Source organism: Crocuta crocuta, unplaced genomic scaffold (genome assembly GCF_008692635.1).
Source record: "Crocuta crocuta isolate KB4526 unplaced genomic scaffold, BGI_CrCroc_1.0 scaffold130, whole genome shotgun sequence".
Lineage (NCBI taxonomy): Eukaryota > Metazoa > Chordata > Mammalia > Carnivora > Hyaenidae > Crocuta > Crocuta crocuta.
The window spans coordinates 5,268,240-5,292,566 of record NW_027527920.1 but is presented as its reverse complement, the minus strand read 5'-3'; the positions used below and the strand labels follow the sequence as shown (position 1 = coordinate 5,292,566).

The following is a 24,327-nucleotide window of genomic DNA, read 5'->3' as shown; positions in this document are numbered from 1 at the left end:
AAGAATGACAATTGTGTGGCTCCCCAAAGGAAAACTGAGATGTGGTTACCAGAAGAAGGAAGAATGGGGGTCAGGCAGACAAATATAGCCTAGATTCATTCTACCCCTCCAAATGTGAGGGGTCTCTCCTGGTTCCAAATTCCTGTTGCTCTTTTTGTGTGCCCTATTCATTTATTTATTTCCCCATGGTCACTAGATGGTTGCCAGAGTCCCAAACACCATGACTCAATGCTAGTATTCCAAGCAGAAGGAAGAAGGGAGCCGTTGGAGAAAGGACTTTTCCAGAGAAAGGAAAGCTTCCTGAGAGGCCATCCAAGAAATTTGGATCACTTGGCAAGGAGGCAGGGAAAATGAATATCTGGCAAAGGGGAGTGGAATAGCTGAGGTTGGATTAGCCCAAACGTGTTTCATTCCTGGGGCTGAGCACATTGCTGAACAAAAATGGGGTTTTGTTAGAAGGAAGGAAGGAAGGAAGGAAGGGGTGAGGTCCTTGCCATTGGCTAGGTCACCAAGAGTGGCTGCCTGGATATATATATTTTTTTAATCAACTTATCTGCTAGTGATTGGGAACTTACTATATGCAAGGCATTGTATATATATATATTTTTTAACATTTGTTTATTATGGAAAGAAAGAGAAGGAGTGGGAGATGGGCAGAGAGAGGGAGACACAGAATCCGAAGCAGGCTCCAAGCTCTGAACTGTCAGCACAGAATCTGACTCAGGGCTCAAACTCATGAACCGTGAGATTGTGATCTGAGCCGAAGTCAGACGCTTAACTGACTGAGCCACCCAGGCCCTCCAAGGTGCTGTATATTTCTGATTCTCATCTAGTCCATTTGACATTTTCTGTTTAATGGCAGGAACTATGGCTTATACTTTGCATCTTCACAATGCCTTGCACTTAGTAGCTATTCAATCAAGCATTGGCTGATATTTAAAATTTGATGGTGAGGGGTTGAGAGAAGAGTATAGAATTCAGTCTTTCTGGGATCTTGTTTGAAGACTTAATTTTTGCCCTCACTGCTAATGGAAATGGAAGAGCACCACAACTGTGTTACAGTCATTTGTATTATGGAGATGCAAATGAATCTCAAATACTTCTTCTTGGCCATAAGTTCTCTCTTAGCCAGCTTGTAAATTACTTGACTTCGTATGTATCGCCCATCTATATAGTTCTTACACATGTAAGATGAATTTAGACAGGCAGTGTATGTAATTTGGCTAACTGGTCTCCTTCTTCTATGGCTTTTCCTCGTTTTTTAATAGGGAAATTGCTCTCCCCTTGAATCTTAATGCACAATGTTAAGACTTCAGAAACACAGTTTTTTATTCAGAAAGAATTTCAATCTTCTTGCTGTCAAACACACTCTGCTTTCACATGGGCACTTAATGGTGTCAGGATGTCAATTTAATTTTGACAGGGCCCCGATAGATGGGATTTTCAGCTCTTCGTACTCAGTTAACATGGATGGGCAAGAGGATGTTTGAGGGGTTTCTTTCCCCGTTTTCATGGAAACGTATACTTTCCCATAAGATTGGATAACAGTAGTATGTTTGTGAAGCACTCTGTGCTTTTGAGAGTGCAAAGTTTCCCTACTGTTCAAGACCTACTATTAGCTGCCTCCAAATGACACTACAGTTGGTGTTGTCACTGATTGCTGTGATGCTCAAAATAGTCTGAAGGCGCTGGGATCTTTGTTCCCACCAAGAAATGGTTTCTTCCACTTTCTTTTGGATCAACACCACTTGAATTGTAGATGTAGCAAGTATGGCTACAAATTCACTGTTCTTTACTTATTAGGTAACATTAGAGCAAGATGCTTGGCAGGATGTGAGTTTTTAGATTTTTGTCCGGGAATAGGAGAAGATCAAATGACTCTAACCTTCTTGTATTAGCTATCTATTGCTGCGTAACAAATGATGTCAAAAAATGAACTGGCTTAAAGCGATAGGCATGTATTATCTCACAGAGTCTCTGTATGGAATCTGGGAGAGGTGGGTGCTTCTGGCTGGGAGTCTCTTGAGGTTATATCAAGGTGTTAGCTGGGGCTGCAGGCATCTGAAGGCTTCACTGGGACTGGGGTTTCCAAAATGGCTCACTCAACATAGCTATTGGCTTGTGGCCCACGTTTCTTGCCATGTGAGCCTCTGTTTGAATGTCCTTATGGCATGGCAGCTGGCTTCCTCCAGAGTGAGCAGTTAAAGAGAGAGGCCACAGAGGAAGCTGCAATGCCTTTTACAACCTCATCTCAGAAGTCACACACTGTCATTTCTGCCATATTTTCAATGTTTATTTATTTTTGAGAGAGAGAGACAGAGCATGAGCTGGGGTGGGGTGAGGGTGGGGCAGAGAGAGAGGGAGACAAAATCCGAAGCAGGCTCCAGCGTTTGAGCTGTCAGCACAGAGCCCGATGTGGGGCTCGAACCCCCAAACCATGAGATCATGACCTGAGCTGAAGTCAGATGCTTAACAACATAGCCACCCAGTGCCCCTCTTCTACCATATTTTCTTTGTTAGGAGTGAATCATTAGGTCTAGCCCATACTCAGGGGGAGGGGAATTAGGCTCCACCTCTTGAAGGGAGGTGTATCAAAGAATTTGTAGACATGTTTAATTTATTTTGTATATATACTTTAAGTTTATTTTGAGAGAGAGGGTGCCTGCTCTCAAGTGAGAGCAACGGAGGAGCAGAGAGAGGGTGACAGAGAATCCCATGCGGGCTCTGCGCTGTCAGTGCAGACCCCAACATGGGACTCGATCTCATGCACTGTGAGATCATGACCTGATCGAGAGTCAGACATTTAACTGACTGAGCCACCCAGGCGCCCCTGTAGACATATTCTATAACCGCTACAACTTTCTTGATTTTCTCCCTTTGTGACTGAGTATCTAAAAAAAACAAACCAAACTCAGAGGTTTAGTACATGGTCAGCGAATGAACAGATAAATATGGCTCCTTTATTCTTGGGGCAATTTATACAGAGTTTCAGCCTCCAACCTAACCATATAGGTGCTCCCCCCAAAGCTCCACAGAGATGGAGTGGAAGTTGGGTCTGAGAGAGCCAGATTTCTTCTTCCAGCTTCTCAAACAATGCTGTCTTCTACGCCCCTCAAGAATATGCAGTAGCCAAGAGCTAGCTTTTCCCAGGGCACATTTAGAGAGTGGGATGCCAGTAAGGGTGGGCTCTGAACAGAGCCAGGGAGTGTTTGGTTGTACTCACCTGGGCTAATTATAGGTCAGATACAGGCAGCAGATGGTAAGAGCTGAGTGAGAAGCTAGCTGGTTCTGCTCTACTGCTGGTTGGCAGAGACCAGCCACAGATGGTAAGAGTGTTACTGGGAACAGACTCCGGTCCTGGGATCAGGCAAGCGCCAGAGCCCTGCTGGAATCACCTGCAGGAACACCCAGAGATGTGAGGAGTCATGGGCAGAATCCTAGGCTTGGATCTCAAACCCGGACACCACGGTGGTTGTGGCTCCTTGGCAGCTCTTAGTGTACAACACGAGGAAGGGAGCGCTCGGGACCAGATGGACAGGTTGAGAGACAGAGCGTGACTGTCAGGCCACAGAGCGAAGTGCCATGTCATAGAGACAGATGGTGAGAGGGGTGGCCCTCGCTGCAGTGGCTTAATGCCTTTTCAGTCCTCAACCTGCCCGTGTGTCCTTCACATAGGGCCTCTTCGAGAGCCTCTACTTCCAAAGCATCTGAATTTAGAAGTCAAATGTCTGTGTTCCAACCTGTAGTCCAGGCTAAGGGTGTTTCACAGCTTTTATCTTCTCTCACATTTAGAGAAGGGTGCCTGGGTCACTCAGTCTGCTAAGCATCCAACTTTGGCTCAGGTCATGATCTCGTAGTTCGTGGGTTCGAGCCCCGCATCGGGTTCTGTGCAGGCAGCTCAGAGCCTGGAGCCTGTTTCAGATTCTGTGTCTCCCTCTCTCTCTGTCCCTCCCCTGCTCATGCTCTGTCTCTCTCTGTTTCAAAAAAAAAAAAAAAAATAGAGAAACCCAGGTTTCTGATACACTAACTGATAAGGGAATCATATGATGGGATAAATTGTGCAACTGGGCATTGGGGAGAAGATACCACATAGCAAGAGAGTCAAGAAGAGTTTTCTTTCCAGAATATTCCTGCCATTAGAATACCAGTGCAAGAGAAGAGGGATTAGGAAACAGAAAACATACAGGTTTATAGTATACTTCAAGATATAGATGTACTATATAAGTCATTAGCCTCCTAAAGAAATTCAGAGGCTCTGTAGGTACCACCCTTAGGCACAGGGGGGAGGGGCCTGCCTTTAAGGGGGTCTGCTCTGGTGCCTTCTCCGGCTGCGTACCTACATACTGAACAGGAGTCAATCGGGCCAAAGGACTGTGTCCATTTGGAGCGGATTTCACCTCTTTGTATGTTTCTCCGGGTACCCAGAAGCCAAAAGTCCCTGCCCAAATGGCTGTGAGCCTACTTTCAGGGCCTGGGTGGGCTTCTCCCCTCAATCTTCTGATATATACTCCTGGACCTGTAGAGTGGCCAAGAAACGACAGTTTTGTAGAGGGAAAAGTGGACATGTGGGCTGGAGTATGGGGCTCAACTGGCTGTGGGCAGTAAAGTGGGAAGGCTGCTCTGTGTGGAAACCAGCTCTCTCTGTTCTTGTAGGGAGCTCTAAGTCCCAGAATTCTAGGTTCAAACCTAGTTTTTCAAGTTCTATTGGAAGTATATTTTCAAGGTAAAAGGACATACATGTATTTTAAACTTCACAGTTAGTTAGCTTGTTTTATAACTTTAATGTATTGATACATTTGATATGTGGGCCTTTGAATGTAGCCTTTTTGTGGACCCTACAAATTTTAGGGTTGGTTCTGGCTCCCCATTTAATAAGAAATCAAGTTAAATCAGCTTGGCCTGGTTTGGAAGGCCTTTTTTTTTTTTTTTGGCATTGTTCATTTATTTATTTTGATATGGGGGGAGGGACAGAGAGAGAGGGAGAGAGAAAATGCTAAGTAGGCTCTGCACTGTTATCTCAGCACCAGAGGCGGGGCTCGATCTCAGGAACTGTGAGATCATGACCTGAGCTGGATGTTCTACCAACTGAGCCAGCCAGGTGCCCTGCCAAGCTACTGTTTTAAGATCCAGCCTCATAGTCATGTAGTCATGCCTCTTCCCACTGGCCTCTTCAAAGTGCTTTTATCTGAGCCACTTATTAGCATTCAAAGTGTACAACTATGAGTGGCCGTTTTTCTTATTATGTTTAAGATATGGCTATAAGACAAGGAAACACCAATACATAGCCATTTTTCAGACCAGGAAAGGGGACACCCCCACCCCCCCAAAGTCAGAGGAGTAGCTAGGGAATCAGAAGAATGTAGTTAGGCATCAAAGGAGGAGATGGCCAGCATTGTCAAAAGCTGCAGAGAGGCCATTGAGAAAGGTGCTGCCAAACAGAACATTAGAAAAGAGGTCTTTTGTGACCATTGAGAGAACAGCAGATTGTGTGGGTGAAAGCAACATTGTGGTGGGAAAAATTAAGAGAAGAGAAAGTGGAGACAGCAAACATATTTTAAGGTCTCTGAAGAAATGTGATTCTGAGAAGAGATAGAGTACCTTTAGAGTGTGGAAGAGGCAGGGTGGTTTTGTTCTGTTCAAAAGTTGGAGGAGACTGAGTGTGCTTGTAGGAGAAAGGAGCCAGATTAGAGGGGGAAATTGATAATGGGGAAAGAAAGGATGGATGATTCAACAAAATCTGGGAATGGCTGAGATCCAGTACACAGGTGCAGGGGTTAACCTTGATGAGGAGAAAGGGCACTTCTTGCTATGGGTATGGGAAGGAGGTCAGGAAGATGAAGGCTACAGAACACGCATAATAATGGAGTGATTGGACTTATGGGTGCAGAGATTGGCTGTCATTGTAGAGAAAAGGCTAAGGAAGAAAGCGTGGATTTTCTGGGGCGGGTCCAGACTTCAAATATTCAAATGTCGCATTCTTCGTTCATTCCTTTCATTTATTCAGTGTCCTGTCTGTATAGACACTGGGGTCAACAGTGATAGAACTTTTCACGTAATTTTGGATTTTGTTATACTGGGATTCAAGTGAGATTTACTTTTTACTTTTCTAGAAGGCTTGAAGTAGAAATAAATGATCGAATCACAAGAGTCCTTTGTCAGACCAGATGTCCCAACTTGGGGTTTGGAAAACACGGGCATCTCAACAATGGCGCCCTGTTTGAGACTGAGAGGGAGGAGAGGCGAGATGGGGGGCTAAGGGGGTTTACACCCAGGTAACCCCAGGAGGGTGCGCTTTCAACCGGGAAGGTGAGACCCTTCCGCACTTCGGGCCGCGCTGTAACCAAGGGTAACGGCTTCTAAGCCTACACCGGTGTGAAGACCTGCTTCTTCCCCGAACCAGATGCGTCTACGGAGGCTGAGCCGGACCAGACAGAAGCCAGGCTTGCCATCCAAGACAGCGTCCAGTGATCTGCCACCGCCTCTGACTAGGTAAGGTCGCTGCTACTTTTGCCCCCAGTTAATTATGAGGGGCGGGGGAGGGGAGAAGCGGTGGGCGGGACGAGTCGCCTTTTCTATTTTACAATTGGTCCCAAAGGGCTCCGAGTCCCGCCTCCCGCGCCGCCGCTGATAGGCGCTCCGGGCTGTCACTCGGGCCGCCGCGGCCGCCCCTAGCCGTGGCTGGGATCTCGCGGGAAGAGCGGTGGGCACGGCTGTGGCTTGGTCTCCCGGCTGCGCGCGAAGCGGGAGGGCTCTCCTCACACAAGCGCTTCCTCGCGGAGAGGTTTGAGCTGCGGCAGCCGCAGGCCTGGGCCGCCCCTTCCCTGCCGCCGCCTTCTCCTCCTCAGGGCTCCTCGGTCCGCTCGCCCTCCGGCGCCCCCAGGTAAGGAAGCCCGGAGCGCGTCTCGGCTGCCGAGCGGTCGGGGAGCGGGGACTCGGAGCAGCCGGAGCGGGCGGGCTCCGNGGTCCTCTTACCGCGGTCGCAGGCTCTTTGGGTGCAGAGGATTCAGTTTAGCAGGTCCTAGGTCTCCGAAGGGGCAGATCATTAGGGGGTTTTCAGGGGTCCTTTGAGCGGGAGTGTTTCGCATCCCTGGGTGGAGAAGCAGCGTATTAGGGTTCCGGGGAGGGGGGTTCTGTTTATCCGGGTCTCCCGGCGAGAGGGCGATGTGTCGGCGTCCTGCAGGGGTCGGGCCGCCTTGGTGGGCTGCCGGGGGCGTAAGGGTGCTCGGCGGAGCCCGGTGTCTTTTCTCGGGTTTCTGTTTTGCCCAGAGGGGGGCGGTAACTTGGCATGTTCTCCGGTCTTTCCGGGGGGCGACCGGGCGGGTTAGCGGGTCTCCGCGGGGTGATCTCGAACGGAGGGCGCGGCTCAGCGGGCGCCTGGGTGGGCTCGGGGGGCTCCCCGGTGACGCCCCGAGCCGGCCCGCCGGACAAGTCTGTGGCCGGCCAGCATCCTGGAACGGGTCTCTTTCCTGGACGAGATGGTGCTCCGTGGGAAGATCGATCGGGGTCGTTTCTTAGTTGGAGAAACCGTGGGTTTGTTCTGCAGTTTGCTTTTTCCCTGCCCCGGGATCCCCGTGGGGGCGTGCTGGTCTCGCTGCCCCAGGAGCGTGAGAGTGGCCGCGCCTTAGGTGCGGTGTAGACTGTAGGTGGTTTTCGGAGGCGAGTGTCCTCAGGTGGAGCGCGCCCGGCGCGGAAGATGGGGAAGGCCGTGTGCTTTTGGCCTCACTTTCCTCGAGTCCGCTCTGCTGATCCTGCGTTATTAGATCTGTTCCTGAAGTCTTGCCTGCGTGCTCGGCAGAGTCCAGTAGTGCTGGGAAGTACGTGTGTCCCGGCTTCTCTCTGCCCTCCGAAAACCGTTCGTGGAGAGGGAGAGCTTTTAAGTTTGAGTTCCAAACACCGTATTGGAATTTGAAGTCCCAGAGCGAGAGCTCTGCGTCATTTGAGACCTGAAGGATGGCTGGCTCACAGGTCTTTTAGAGAATCCTGCTGAACGGTTTCAGTGTAAAGCTTGAGTCCGTCTGGACTCTAATGGAGAGTTCTTGGGAACTAGCCCAGTCTTTGGTGAAATTCAAATCAAATGGCCTGTATGTATGTGTATGTGTGCTTTTTTTTTTTTTTTAAATAAATGTATAGCTTGGAAAGTCTGTGCATCTGCTTGACATTTCTTCAGGTTAGATAGCTACTTCATCACAGAGGCCTGTAAATGAAGCCTGATGTGGCAGGCGGTGGAGCCCATATTCACAAGAATTATGTAATTTTGGGTAAACAGACAAATTTGACTTGGACAAAGCAAAGACTTTTGCCTGCCTTAGTCTTTTTCTTAGTGTCAGTTTTTTTTTTTTTAGATTGACATATCTTTTTATCTTGGAAGCAGAAAGATTAGGGGCAGTGTACTTAATCCTTGAGTTTTGCCATCATGTTTTAAAAAGGAGGGAATCCTGCATAGCAATATTTAACTCTTTGAAGAGTTTCCGATGTTTTGTTTGTTTGTTTGTTTTTTGCTTTAGTTCTAATTCAAACCCAAATGCCTCCTTGACTTTTATGGCTGTCAAAACTGATCAGTTGAGCAGGTATCTGGGTGGAACTATAGTTAAAAAACCCTAAGCAGACCATTTTTTCCCCCTTCATTATTTTTGATAAAGACAAATGATAAATTAAGCAGATTTCAGTAACTTTGAAAAAAGGGCAGCTTTCATGATTTCAAAGTAAACCTATTAATCAGTCAACAAATCTTTATCTGCTAGGTGTCACAGCATTGGAGGTACCGTGATGCCAGCTCACATATAACCCATGTGGAGCGAGAGACAGCAAATAAAATGAATACATAAAATAACTGAGATGCTGATAATGAAGAAACATTGGAGTTCAGCTCACTTTTTAAAATAACCTCTGAGTAATAATCTAATACATGTCTGTTGTCATAACCAGAAACCAAGTAAGGTATGATCTATCTTCCGAATTACTAAAGAAAGATTGAATTATCAGTAGAGTTTGAGTGTTAAATATATTTTGACTCTTCGAGGCTTAGCACCTTTTGTTATATAAGCATAAAGAAGTCTGTAAGGAGACACATCAAACTTTTAAGTATTTGGGGGATTCTCTTTTTAAGTGTTTGTTTGTTTATTTTTGAGAGAGAAAGAGAAAGAGATCCCAGTCTGTGCTGACTGCACAGAGCCCCATGCAGGGCCCAAACTCTCAAACCGAGATCATGACCTGAGTTGAAATCAAGAGTCAGACCCTTAACTGCCTGGGCCACCCACGTGCCCCTTTGGGCATTCTTTAATAAGAAAGCATTGCAGAGGCATGGAAGAGAGCTGTAAAAAGTATAATTTTATACTTTTGTTATTATTTGAATCTATTTCAATGAGTGGACATTAACAAGTGAAAATTAAAGAAATTAAAACCTTTTGGTCAACTATGCAAATTTTGAAATGTACAGTATTAATAAGGCATTTTGTCAGTGTTGCCACTCCCATTGTGTATACTAGCGAAGGAAAAAATGTATTTCAAGAATCTAAAATTATAGGGGGTGGGGAGCACAACAGAGTAAGCAGAGCATTACTGGGCTCTAAATAAAATGTTAACACATGTTAAAGATGTTGGATATTTAATGGTATAAAAATAAATTAGGTACGCCTGGGTGGCTCAGTTAAGCAGCCAACTCTGAATTTCGGCTCTGATCATGGTCTGATGGTTCATGAGTTTGAGCCCCACATGGGGCTCTGCGCTGACAGTGCCGAGCCTGCTTGGGATTCTCTCTCCTCTCTCTCTTTGCCCCTACCTATACCTGTCTCTCTTCCTCTTTCTCTCAAATAAATAAACTTAAAAAAATAAAACAATTTAAGGCCTTTCTTTTTTAAAATTTAATTATTTCCAAGTTTGAGAAGGGAAGTTTTTAAACTCCTTGGACAAGAATGCGTTGTATTCCTGTGGTGGGGATGGAGATGTTCATATTGTGGCACAGATTTCAGGAAGAGATTTCTTTTGTCGAACCTATGCACACATCTAATAGATTTGTTTCTCTTCTGAGGCCTATGAAACGAAAATAATTTTATGGTTCATTATTACTGTAATTTATTATTGCTATTTATATTTCATTACTATAATGGGTCACTGTTCAAAATTCTGGAATTATCAATGTAATACACTAAAGCAGTTTTTAGAAAGGAAATCATAAGAGATGATTTCCAATCTCCACTGTGCTACTAGCCATATGACCTTGGGTAATTTCTTAGCTCTTAGGGCCTTAGTTTCCATATATATAAAATTAAAGAGAAGTCCCGGTCAATAATCAGTGTAAATTCCAATTCCAAGGATTCTTTTGCATTAGTTTTGATGTTGCCTGTCAGCAGTATTCTGTTTACAGAAAGAAATGGATGCCTCAAGAAAGAGTAGCCGGTTCTCAGGATACAACTAGATCCATGTAATTTTTATATATGATACCTAATTTTAGAGACTTCTTTCTGTTTAAGATATATAGGAACTATTTAATTCCAGAATATACATTCATGAAGGTAAATGATTTTCTTTTAATGCTTTAGCTTTATCTCTTAAAGCATTATTTTTCTTTCATTTCTGATTTCTGGTTCTGTAATAGAGTATCTGTGTGATAAGGTAATGTACTTATTTAACTTTGGGTGTAGGATGAGGTCTCTGGTGGTTGACCCCCTTGAATCCATCCTTTACCCACCTGCCAAGGTGACTTCTGAAATGCAAATCTGTTCAATGCTTCTTTCTTCAAATGCATGCTTCTCCTTTACCTACAGCACACATTTAATTCTAACTCTTTATCGTTACTAGGCCTTTCATCATCTGGCTCATTTCCTGCTTTTCCCCCGCCGTAAATCTGAGGCTCCAACTGTACTAATCCAGTCAATTCACTGAAAGAGTCATACTGTTGCCTGACTCAGAGCCTTCTCATATATTCTCCCCACTGTTTAGAATGCCTTGCTTTTTCCTGCCTTGCTGACAAAGTCTACTGCTTTTCCAAGATACAACTTAAGCACTATCTGCTTTTTAAGTCTTCTGGTCGTCCCTCTTCCTTACCCCACCGAGTTATGCACTCTCTCTGTCTCGTTCATTCATTCTCTTACGTTCAGTAGTATGCTGTAATTATTTATGTCTGTCGCGGGGTCCTCCTGGACTCAAAGCCAAATTTATATTTGTCTTATATTTTATGCAGTTGGCTCTCATTACAGGGTTGAACTCTGGGCCATGATTGATCATTTTCATAATGTCCGAGTTAAGCCCAAATCTCAGTCTTGTCCTATTTTTCTAAACTTTGGGGTTTTCTGAATTATCTTATTCTCTTACCCCTATGACCACAAACTGATACTAGATCTATAGTTCTTATCCTCATATTTAAGAAGACTGCCGGTACTATAGGAGTTAAGGGTTCCTCCGTTAAACGTGCAGATTCGGCGGCAACCACTAATCCCTGTAACTAAAATTGGTAGGAAAGTTATAAACTGGTTTGGGTATTTCAGATCTTGATATCAGTGATGTGGTAGGTATTTTTTACCTCCCTGGCTGCTTTCTGTGTGGGACATGATTGTTGTCAGTGCAGGTGTGTCTTCATATTGTCTGTTTATTGGCTGAAGATTTAATACTTGCTCAGGGTCATTATCTACTAAGCAGCATGCTATAACTAGATTCAGGTCTGTTGGACTCCACGTTCTGTGCTTTTCCAAATACCATGCTGCTTTTTGAAGTGACTGCTTACTCAGCGTATTCAAATTATTCAAAGATATTTTATTCATTTTATAAATCGAAGAAATAGGTTGTCATGTTTATTCATTCAGTTTTTTCAAAAAAGCCAAAGTAGGGAGAATTTGAGATTGGACTTCTGAGATCATTTAATCCCGCCCTTCACATAGCATAGGAGGGAACTGACACAAGCAAGAGTAGTTGAATGACTTGCTCAAGATCACACAGCTGATTGGTTAAGATTTTCTTTGTTAAGCTAGCTGTGCACATAGGTGTAATAAAACCATTACTTGAAAGGAATGCTGGGTGCCTGTTTCCCCTGCATTCCCCCCCGCCCCCAAAAAAAAACCTGGAGTGGCTTTTAGAAAAAGTGATGTTGAGGATCTCAGAGTCTTAAGGACCCAGCTCAGAGAAAATAGGGACTTTGGATCATGACACATGGAGACGCCTCAGTGCCTTAACTCACGTAGTTCCCTAGTCTTTGTTTCTGTCCTCCCTCCTTTTTTCTTTTTAAAAATCTACCCTCAGTTTACTCATCTTATGCCTGAAGAAGTTGTTATTGGCATCAGCCTTACCAGTCACCATTTAAATACCATCCATTGGGCAACTATAGAGATACGAAAAAAGCAAAAAATCCAGTCCCTGCCCTGAAGAGGCTTGGGTTATTTGGGAGTGGGAGACAGTATGTATTTAATTGCAAGGCAGTAGGTGAAGATGTCATGAGTGAAACAGCTGTAGGAGCTCAGAAGATTAGATCAGGGTGGCTTGGGCTAGGGTTACAGAACTTTCTGTGTAAAAGACATTTGACTTAAGTTAATCTTTTAAAAATATTTACCTATTTATTTATTTAATGTTAATTTATTTTGAGAGAGAGAGAGTGCCAGTGTGCGGGAGAGGGGCAGAGAGCAAGGGAGAGAGAGAATCTCAAGCAGGCCCCGCGTTGTCAGCTCAGAGCCGGACTCGGAGCTCTAACTCTACGAACTGTGACATCACGACCTGAGCGGAAATCAAGAGTCACCAGCTCTAGCCACTGAGCCAGCCAGGTGCCCCGATTTAAGTTAATCTTTAAGTGAGGAGTTGGAGTAAAACTCCTTAAACTCTCATCGTTTTTGTTTTGTCTGTTTGTAATCTGACCCTTGCTCACCTCCCTGCAGTCACAGTTGGGCTTCTGTCTGTTTCAGGGGGCCTGGAACATGCTCTTCCACACATCCATGTCTCTCTCCCTTCCTTCAAGTCTTAGTTAAAATATCACCCCTTCTGGGGCGCCTGCGTGGCTCAGTCGGTTAAGCGTCCGACTTCGGCTCAGGTCGTGATCTTGCGGTTTGTGGGTTTGAGCCCCGCATCAGGCTCTGTGCTGACACCTAGCTGGAGTCAGGTGTCCAGCTGGAGCCTGTTTCAGATTCTGTGCCTCTCTCTCTCTCTCTCTCTGTCAGAAATAAATAAAACATTTAAAAAAATTAAAAAAAAATAACACCCCTTCTGTGAGGTCTGGACTGGCCACCTTGTTTAAAATTACTGCATCCCTTCCACACATTCTCTTCCTATTTCTCTTTCCTGCTTTGTTTCTTTATTTTGTTCTTTCTGCTATCCAGGGTACTCTATGTTTTTTATTGTCTTTCTACCCCTACTATACTAGAAGATCCATGAGGGCGGGGAGTTTTTCTCATTTTATTCGGTGCTGTCTCTCCAGCGCCCAGAACAGAACCTGTTACAAAGTAGGTGCTCAAATTTTTGTTCAATAGATAGGATAATTGAACTTCAAAGCAGGAATTTGAAAATGATTTAACTTTTCCTCCTTCCTTTGTTCCTCTTTCCTGGCTGGCTTAAGGAAGAGGAATTTTCCATTTTCTAAAAAAAGCTTATGGGACTTCAAGAAAGTCATATATAGTAAACTGTAGAAATTCTTAACAGCTTAATGAACTTCTGCATGTGTAAACATGTAGTCACCAAACCGAGCAGGATATAGCACACTTCCAGGACCTTAGGAACCTTCCTCATGTTCTCTCCTGGTCAGTATTTCCCAAAGGTAACCATTATTCAGACTTCTCTCATAACAGATTAGTTTTGTTTATTCCTGAACTTCATACAGATTGAATCAGCCTGGTTTCCTTTCTTCAGCATTATGTCTGTGAGATTCATCCATGTTTGTTTGGTTTTTTTTTAACAGTTGCTCATTCCTTTTTATTGCAGTATAGTATTCCGTTGGTTACATATACTTTTTCTATTCTTTTGATACATTTGGCCCATTTCCAGTTTGTAACTCTTAGGAACAAAGCTGCTGTGAACAACTTTGTACTGTGAACAACTTTGTACTGTCTTTTGGTGGCTATAACGTTAAAGTCCTTGGCTGAATAGTTAGGAGTTNATATATATATATATATATATATATATATATACACACATATATATGTATATAGAGAGAGAAAGAGAAAGATACACATAATTCTTAATCTTAGATGATCATGTTAGATGATCATTAAATGATTGAAAATAAATTAGTAACTAATCATGTACTGTGAGATTATCTCGAACTTGTTAAAAATGTTGGAGAACTGTTTCTGGTCCACACTTGTTTCTTATATCTGACATAAAACATAGCTTTATCCAGGCTTTACACAGTTCTCTTTCATCTGGGTTTGCCTTTTTTTAAGCCATATTCCTTATTACTTGCTCTCCCTCCTCCAGAAAATGGACAATAGGTCATTTTTTTCTGATATTTGGTTCTACTGTATATTTTTCAAACATCCTGTACACTTTGAAATCAGTTTTGCTAATGCATTCGTAATGTGGGTAAAAATGCTTTGAGTCTGTTTTTTTATTTTTGTCATGTATTAGTTATGTCAAGCAAAGGCTTTCTTTGATGGTCTTAAGTAATTCTAGAAATGGCTTTAGTTGGTGAATAATGCAAATAAGAGCTCCTACAATGATAGACGAGATCTTGAGAAATATTTTTCTAATTCTGGAAAAGTTCACAGTTTTCTTTTGAAATGATTTCTAGGCTGACTTGAAAGACTAATAGGAAACATGGTGGATGGGATACCTTGTAGGGATTGGGGTGAGAGAACACTCTAGGTAGGGAACTGCATTTGCACAGAGCGCAGAGAGCAAGCCAGCAGGGCAGATTTGAGGATCTGCAGGTCATTCAGGAAGGCTGGTGCAGTGGTTTTCAAACTCTAATGTGCATGCGAATCTTCTCACTTGCTTACAGGTGATGGAAAGGTTGCTGGCTCAACTTGCCCACAGTTGGGTTAGGATGTAGAAAGCAGTGAGAAGGAAGGAGTGGGGAGTGAAAGCAGGGACCATCCCATGAGTCTTAACCAGTGTAAGGAATTTGGCCTTAAGGCAGTGGTAACCCACTGAGGGGTGCAAAGAGTGATAGTAAACTTGTGAGTTAAGTGGGCAGTAGTGTTGGAAATAATTTTAGGGGTACGCTTCATCTTCATTTGCAACTATACAGATTAATGTCTGAGAAATGATAATTTATTCATCAATAACTACTTTTCCCAGTAGCAGACTCCGCTTATTTAAAGGAAAAGTTTGGTTATATTTATTAGTTTAGATGTTGTATGTTCATTTAAGCAGTTCTTTCTTCCAGGGATATTATTTATCCTAATAACTATCATTATAATTTAACTCATAATTACATTATTAATCTTGTTTGATGGGATTTAATTTTCATATTGTGTACCATATGATAGTCTGATATTTTCTTTTATTTTTTTATTTTTATGAAAAATTTTTTTTTAACATTTATTCATTTTTGAGAGAGAGCATACAAGCTGGGGAGAGGCAGAGAGAGACACACACAGAATTTGAAGCAGGCTCCAGGCTCTGAGCTGTCAGCACAGAGCCTGATGCAGGACTCGGACTCTCGAACTGCTAGATCATGACCTGAGCCAAAGTTGGACACTTAACCAGCTGAGCCACCCAGGTGCCCCTTCTTTTATTTTTTAATTGTATTGATTTAAAAATGAGCTAGCTGCTAGTGCTTCTTGTACTTATGGTAGTGCTTACTCTATGGTAAGAATGATTTTAAGATACACGGTAATTTGAGTTACTCTTTATTGGTTTCCCTAAATGTCATTAATTAGAAGGTTTTGACCTAATTTATTTCAACTTTTTTTTTTTTTTTTTTAAATTCAGTTGCTTAAATACTGTATCAATTTGGGGCTCCTGGGTGGCTGGGTTGGTTAAGCATCCAACTCTTGATTTCAGCTTGAAGTCGTGGTCTCACAATTTGTGAGATTGAGCCCCTCATTGGGCTCTCGCTGACAGCACGTTGCCTGCTTGGGATTCTCTGTCCCTGTCTCTGTCTCTGTCTCTCTCCATCTCCCTCTCCTTCTCCCTCCTCTCTCTCTACCTCTTCCCCCAGCCCCCTCTCTCAAAATAAATAAGCTTAAAAAACCAAAAATAAATAAATACTACATCAGTTTTTCAGTATTATAAATTTAAGAATAAAGGCATGTGTTTATGTTCTATAGGTTAATATTGTATTTTTCCCCGATTTTATAAGTTCTAGGTACTTATTTTAAAAACTTGGAGAAATACAAAAGACAAAAATTTAAGCTCAGCCCAAATGTAAACATTACTAACGTTATGTTGTACATTCTTTTTCTTCTTCTGATGAATACATTTATTCATAGTGTGCTGTTTATTCTCTACCAAGCATTATATCATGAAGATTTTCCTACTTTGTTAAAATGATTTCAAAACCTAAATTTTAATGATAGCACAGTGTTCTATTGAATGGGTATGTAGTGATTTAACCATTCCTAATTATTGAAAAACTTTTCCTCTGCTAATGACATTGAAGAAAATATTTGCATAAATTGTTCTACATACTTATTTTCTTAGGGCAGGAATAAAAATTTTTAGTCAAAAATAAGACCTTAAAAAAATTAGATATTGCTGTATTGCTTTCTCGAAAGGGTCTGCCAATTTATATGCCAGTATTCAGCTTTTCTAATTTGGTAAGCAGAAATGATCTTAACTTTAATTTGTGTTTTTTATTATATTTGAAGTTGAACATTCAGCATTGTAAATTGTTTTTAAAACAATTACATATTAAAATATTTTAAAAATATCTTTAAAAGAAAGTCTCATGCATTATTTTGTAAGGTAAAATATTTTAACTGGAATTAATAGACAATTTTTGAATAGTTTTTACAAAAACATACAAAATTCAAAGACCCAAAGAGTTGCCTGAGAGGCAACCAGTGTTAATCACTTTATTATATATACTTCCAGAGGTGTAATAGATCGTGTGTGTGTGTGTGTTTATATGTGTATGCCAGAACATTAGACGAATTATGGAGAACATTCATTAAAATACTGTCTAGTTCAGATGTGGTATTGTGTACTAAATTGTGTACTAAAAATTAGAAAGGGTCTAAAAATGATTAGTATCTGGCTACTAGCCCAGGAGGAAGAAAAGCAGGGTCTGGCAGCATTTGGCAGTAATTTTCTATAAGACAAGTGGCCTTAGCTCTTTTTATTATTGGATCGATTCTTTGACAATAGCACTTCTGTTTATTGTACCAGTTCTGTAGTACTGTTCCAAAAAGGAAAGCCAAGTTTTTGAAAATTAGACAGTTAATACCTGAAAGAAACTCTAAAGTACAAAACCTATTTGGAGATATTTAGGGGAAAGATACTTTATTTTTTTTAGGTATTTTAGGATTTCTTTGTTTGAGAGTTCAAGTTTTAGCAGAATTTTCATGACTTTGTTGCTTAACATTAGAAGTTTGAACTTGAATAATTACAAATAAAATTTTATCATTTTCCTAAACTCTTATTTACTTAATTCAGAAATCAATTATCCATGACAGAAATATATTTTTAAAAAGGGTTTCAACGGGCCACCTGGGTGGCTCAGTCAGTTAAGCGCCTGACTTTGGCTCAGGTCATGATCTCATGGTTCGTGGGTTTGAGCCCCGCGTCAGGCTCTCTGCTGACAGCCAACTCAGAGCCTGGAACCTGTTTCGGATTCTGTATCTCCCTCTCTCTTTGACCCTCCACTGCTCATGCTGTCTCTCTCTCTCTCTCAGAAATAAATTTAAAAAAAACATAAAAAAATAAAAATAAAAAGGGTTTCATGCTAATGGTACTATTTAGTGGTAATTGGTCTCATACATCAAAGATCTTGAGCTTGACTTGAATGTTACTGCTAAATATGTGATTCGAGCAGTAAGAATCAGGTTTTTAAAAAAAATTTTTTAAACATTTATTTATTTTTGAAAGAGAGAGACAGAGCACAAGTGGGATAGGGTAAGAAAGAGAGAGAGACACAGACTCTGAATCAGATTCCAGGCTCTGAGCTGTCAGCATAGAGCCGGGCGTGGGGTTTGAACGGATGAACTGCAAGATCGCGACCTGAGCCGAAGTCAGATGCTTAACCGAATGAGCCACCCAGGTGCCCCAGGAATCAGAATCTGAGGTTTTTGTTTTTTTTTAATGTTTTATTTATTTCTAGGAGAGAGAGAGAGAGACGGCGTGAGCAGGGGAGGGTCAGAGAGAGGGAGTCACAGACTGAAACAGGCTCCAGGCTCTGAGCCGGCAGTCAGCACAGAGCCCGATGCGGGACTCGAACCCACGAACCGCGAGATCATGACCTAAGCGAAAGTCGGATGCTTAACTGACTAAGCCACCCAGGCGCCCCAGAATCAGAGGTTTTAATTAGATTGTACAGAGCTTTAATGCTTTAAGCATAAAAATATTTGTTTTTAGGATAGATTTCTTTTAAGGCTCTTGTTTCCAAAAATAAAATTTGGGGATGGCTATTGTTTACTGAATACTAATTCTTTGTGTAGCCTAGGATAAGTAGGGGTATTATGAGAATTCCTATTTGTTGGAATCCATATCTTCTATTTCAGATTAATTATAAGGCTGTAAACGCTGCTAAAGGTGAGCACCTAATAGTGGTTGGTGTTATTTGAGGAATTTAAAGAACGAATTTATCAGAAGTGAGAAAAGATCTTAATTTTTAAAAAATGTTTAATTTTGAAGTAGTTATGTATTCCCAGGAGAATTGCAAAGCTAGTACAGAAGATTCCCCTACACCTTTTACTTAGTGTACCCTCATTGACATCTTTATATAACCATGATTATTAAAACCAAGAAATACATCCTGATTTTTAAAAGAAAATTCAACGAAAAATTTCTCTATCTACTATATGTAAAAGAGTGTTTTAGCTGCGGAAGTATATACAGTGTTGGAAAACAAGTAAAGGTTGCAGATAATAATAAACTGATGAACTAGGTGTCATTCCTGAACAAATTCTCAGATTAAAAAAAATTTTGTATATATGTTTATTTTTGAGAGAGAGTGCAAGCTGGGGAGGGCCAGGGAGAGAGAGGGGGGACAGGATCTGAAGTGGGTTCTGTGCTGACAGCAGCGAGTTGATGCAAGGCTCGAACTCACAAACCATGAGATCATGACCTGAGCCAAAGTCAGATGCTCAACTGACCGAACCACCCAGGCGCCCCAGATTCTCAGATTTTTGAACGCACGTGTTGTTGATACTTAAAGAAGAAGGTGCTGATCACTGGGAGCCAGCATGGGTTCCCAGAGAACAAGTCATGCCTCACGCTTCACTTCCTTTCTTACAGGATGAGTAAACTGGTAGGTACATCAGGAGGTACTCTGCCATCCATAGTAGATCTAGAATTATAGCTACATTTATTGGATTTTTAATTTTGTGCTGGGCCCTGGGTTAAATGGTTTTACATAGATTGCCTCATTTAGTTCTGTTTTACAAATGAGGTAAGGGACCCCCAAGGTTATACAGATAGTATTTGACAGCCTTTTATGATATCTTTATAGACAAGTTAGAGAACTGTAATCTGAATACTTGCATAGGTAGGTGGATTTGTGATTGATTAATGGGCTGATGTTAAAATTAAACTGTAGTTCATTCTTAGTGGTGTCCCTCAGGATGCTGCCTCCCCCCATGTCCTATTTAAAATGTTTATCCACGGGGCGCCTGGGTGGCCCAGTCGGTTGAGCGGCCAACTTCGGCTCAGGTCACGATCTCACCGTTTGTGGGTTTGAGCCCCGCGTTGGGCTCTGTGCTGACAGCTCGGAGCCTGGAGCCTGCTTCAGATTCTGTGTCTCCCTCTCTCTCTGTCCCTCCCCCACTCATGCTGTGTTTCTGTCTCAATAATAAATAAACATTAAAAGTAAATTTTTAAAGATGTTTATCCAGTGCTCTCAAAATTATGTGACAGAATCAGGATCCTCCCTTTACTAATTTCTAATAATGAGACACTACCTAAGAAAATATTTGTTGTAATAATTTTATATTTGATATGTCTAGTTCATAGGGACAAACAAAGCCTTATAATTGATTTTTTAAAAAAATCTGACCCAAATACAGTGTTGAAGACTTGGAGTGTTAACAGGTGGGATTTTTTTATATGTTTGTTTGAAGTAGGTGTATGCTTAGGTGGGTCTCTTTATTTGTCTGAAGTTGATGAGTCAGTGGTTTATTATACTGCCCCAAAGGTTCACACTCAACTTAAATAGCATTATTTTGAAGCAGATTGTCTAAAACAAAGTTGATTATCCTTCTATTCTGCCTTTAGCTGAGTTCTCAGTTCTATTTGCCACATTTTGAGGAGGATGCTAGTAGTATATTCGGAGGAGGGTGATCAGAATGAAGCAGTGTCTGAAACAGATACTTGCAAAATAATTGAAATATTTGAGATTTTCAGCCAGGAAAAAAGAAGACTTTAGTGGGGTATATGGGAATGCTTTTCAAATTGGTAATCGAATGATCTTTAATATTCTTCCTGACTCAGATCTGTGGTTCTGGTAAACACATGAAGGAATGGCATATGGAAGAAGGAGTAAACATATCTTTTGTATCCCCAGGGGATAGAACTAGGAACAGTGAATGGAAATTAGACAAAGGGACATGTTGGTACATAATGAAGGTATTCTTAACAATTGAAATGAAAAAGGGGGGACAATTTCTCATTATGGTGTTAAAAAGCATGTATTGAGTAATATTTAATGAAGTATTCTCTAAGGACTTTTTCAACTCTGATTTTTTTTAAAATTTTACTTTAAAGTAATCTCTATACCCAATATGGGGCTCAAACCTGCAGTCCTGAGAACAAGAGTCACATGTTCTACCAACTGAGCCACCAAGTACCCCCAATCTTTTTTTTCCATTTATTAATTGGTTATCATTCCCCATAGTAAAATTTTCACTTGGGTAAATCACTTATTCTCAGCACCTTACGGTCTTATATAGTATCAAGGGTTAGTAATAACAAGTTTAAACAACAGCAGAGCATTTTTCACTTGCTAGGTTGTTAAAGATTAAAAAGTTCAATAATACCCAACCATGGCAAGGATGTATAGAATTGCTCACTTATACACTCTAGGCAGGAATGTAAATTTGTGCAGTTTCTTTGAAAGGAAAAATTGGTTTTAGCTATTAAAATGGTTAAATTTTATTTTACTCTATTTTTTAAAAATTTTTAATGTTTTTTATTTATTTCTGAGAGAGAGAGCGTGAGCAGGGTAGAGTCAGAGAGAGAGGGAGACACAGAACCCAAAAGAGGCTCCAGGCTCTGAGCGAGCTGTCAGCACAGAGCCCGACACGGGGCTCGAACCCGCGTGAGATCATGACCTGAGCCGAAGTTGGATGCTTAACCGACTGAGCCACCCAGGCGCCCCTTATTTGTTTTATTTAAAATTGTTTTTAAAATCTTTATTTATTTTTGAGACAGAGAGAGTGAGAGAGTGAGTTGGGGAGGAACAGAGAGAGAGGGAGACATAGAGTCCAAAGCAGGTTCCAGGCTCTCAGCTGATGGCTGGGCTCAGACTCATGAACTGCGAGATCATGACCTAAACCAAAGTCAGACGTATAACTGACTGAGCCACCCAGGTGCCCCCTCAATAATTTTAAAGAATTTGTCTTTAAATATTTAAGCCCTAAATTATTATTATTATTATTATTATTATTTATTTTTTAAGAGAGAGCGAGCGAGCAAGCAAGCAAGTAGGGGAAGAACAGAGGGGAAGGGAGAGAGAATCCCAAGAGCCCAACACGGCATGGTCCCACGACCCTGAGATCATGACCTGAGCTGATCGGATATTTACTCGACCGAGCCACCCAGGCACCCCCTAAATGATTCTTAGTACAGGTTAAATAAATAATTGTACAGGCATACAGTGGGATGTCACACAGCCATCAAAAGAAAGAAAAAAGGCTCTGCATGAGTTCGTCTCTAATACATTATTGAGTGAAGAATGTAAGTTGCAGGACAATATTTACGGTATGCTGACGTTACCATAAAAAAGTAAGCTGTGAAAAAAACGTAAGTTGTGTGTAGGTGGGTATATATGCAAATACATATGCACATGTTAATAAACACATTTATGCTTCTATGTTAAAGACTCCTCTGGAAGGATACATAAGAAAATGAGAAGTAGTTTCTTCTGGAGAGGGGCTAGGAGATTGGAAGTCTGAGATCTCAGTAAGACATTGGTTTGCTTAAGTAACTTTACACTTTTATACTGCGTGTGTGTGTGTGTGTGTGTGTAGGTCGAGTGTATTGTAAAAATTTTTTTTAGTTTGAAGCAATTACAGATTCCTAGGAAGTTCTGAAGTTAGCACAGAGAGGTCCCATGTACCCTCATCCAATTCCCATCAGTGGTCACATCTCATATAACTATAGGGCAATATCAAACCCAGGAGATTGGCATTGCAACAACACACAGATTCTGTTCAGATTTCATCAGTTTTACATGTATTCATTTGGGTGTGTATATAATTCTTTGAAGTTTTATCACGTGTAGATTTGTGTAATCAATGTTACAACTGAGATACAGAACTGTCTTATCACCAAAAAGATCCTTGTGATCCTTTATAATCCTATTCATCCCCTTAACTTCTGGCAACCACTAGTCTGGACTCCATTTTTGAACTTTGCCATTTCCAGATGGTACATAAATGGAATCAAAAAGTGTGTAACCTTTGAGACTGACTTCTTTTACTCAGCATAATTCCCTTGAAATCCATCCAAGTTGTTGGATAATAATTCCTTTTTATTGCTGAACAAAATCCAATGGTATGGATGTACCAGAGTTTGTTTAATCTTCACCCATTGTTGGACGTTTGGGCAGTTGCTAATTTTGTCTATTACACATCACAGCTGTGACCAACATTTCTGTGTAAGAAATGAGGTTTCATTTCTCTGGCATAAATGTCTAGGCGGGTGAATTACTGGGCATTATGGTAAATATTTAAGAAAGTGTAAAGTATATTTTAAGAAGCTGTCAGCCCATTTTCCAGAGTGGTATACTGTTTTAGATTCCCACGAGCATTGTATGAGAGGCCTAGTTTTCTCTGTCTTCCTTGGCATGTGGTATTGTCACTACTTTTTACTTGAGGTGTTCTAATAGGGTTATATAGTGGTAACTCTTCATGGTATTAATTTGCATTTCCTTGATGACTCATGATGTTGAACATATATGTGCTATCTATATGCTCTTTGGTGAAATGTCTCCTGTTTTCTCATTTTTTAATTGAATTTTTTGTTTTACTTTTGAATTTTGAGGGTTCTTTATTTTAGGTAAGAATCCTTTGTTACCGAAGTGGTTTGCAAATTCTGTATTTGTTTCATCTAACTTGTCAAATTTACTGGCATAAAGCTTTCATGTTCTCCTATTGTCCTTCTAATACCTATAGAATCTATAAGTTGTCACTTCTTTCATTCCTGATATTGGTTGTGTCTTTCTCTGTTCCCCTCATCAGTCAGGCTAGATGTTTATTAATTTTATTGCTGTTCTCAGAGAAACCAGTGGATTCAGTTCTAGATCACTGCAATAAAGAGAATATTGCACTAAAGTGTGTCAGGTGAATTTTTTGGTTTCCCAGTGTGTATGAAAGTTACGTTTTCACTATACTGTAGTCTATTAAGTATATAGTAGCATTGTGTCTAAAAGAACAGTGTACATACCTTAATTTAAAAATACTTTATTGCGGGGTACCTGGGTGACTCAATCGGTTGAGCGTCCGACTTCAGCTCAGGTCATGATCTCACGGTTAGTGGGTTCGAGCCCCATGTCCGGCTCTGTGCTGACAACTCAGAGCCTGGAGCCTGTTTCAGATTCTGTGTCTCTCTCTCTGCCTCTCCCCCACTCATGCCGTGTTTCAATAATAATAAAGATTAAAAAATAAATAAAAATACTTTATTGCTAAGCTTGCTAACCATCATCTGAGCTTTCAGTGTTGCAATCACTAATCATAGATCACCATAACAAATAGAATAATAAAAAAAAGTTTGAAATATTGTGAGAATGACCAAAATGTGACACAAACATAAAGTGAGACAGTACTAGTGGAAAAATGGCACTGATGGATTTGCCTCATCACCACATTTTCACAAACCCTCAATTTGTAAAAAACACCATTATCTGTGGAGTGTAAAAAAGTGAGGCGCAATAAGAGGTATGCCTGTACGCGTAATGTTTGATGTGATTGTATTTAATTAAGTCTGTAATCCTGGTATTTGTTTTTCATTTGCCCTATCTGTTCTTTGTTCCTCTTTTCTGTCTTCTTTTGGATTAGTTGAACATTTTCTATGATTCTCTTTTATTACATTAGTTGC

General features: G+C 41.2%; 1 protein-coding gene across 2 annotated transcripts in view; it reads left to right on the top strand.

Moving 5' to 3' along the window:
• Positions 1 to 6,732: 6,732 nt before the first annotated feature.
• The window catches only part of GLCE (glucuronic acid epimerase), a 110,563-nt gene continuing 92,968 nt past the window's right edge, over positions 6,733 to 24,327 (top strand). The window contains exon 1 of one of the 2 annotated variants that reach the window (XM_077746459.1): positions 6,733 to 6,880. The gene's annotated coding sequence lies outside the window, so the exon portion shown is untranslated. Of the gene's footprint in view, positions 6,881 to 8,774; positions 8,938 to 24,327 lie in introns of those variants that run through there. The other variant, XM_077746466.1, reaches the window with a different exon arrangement.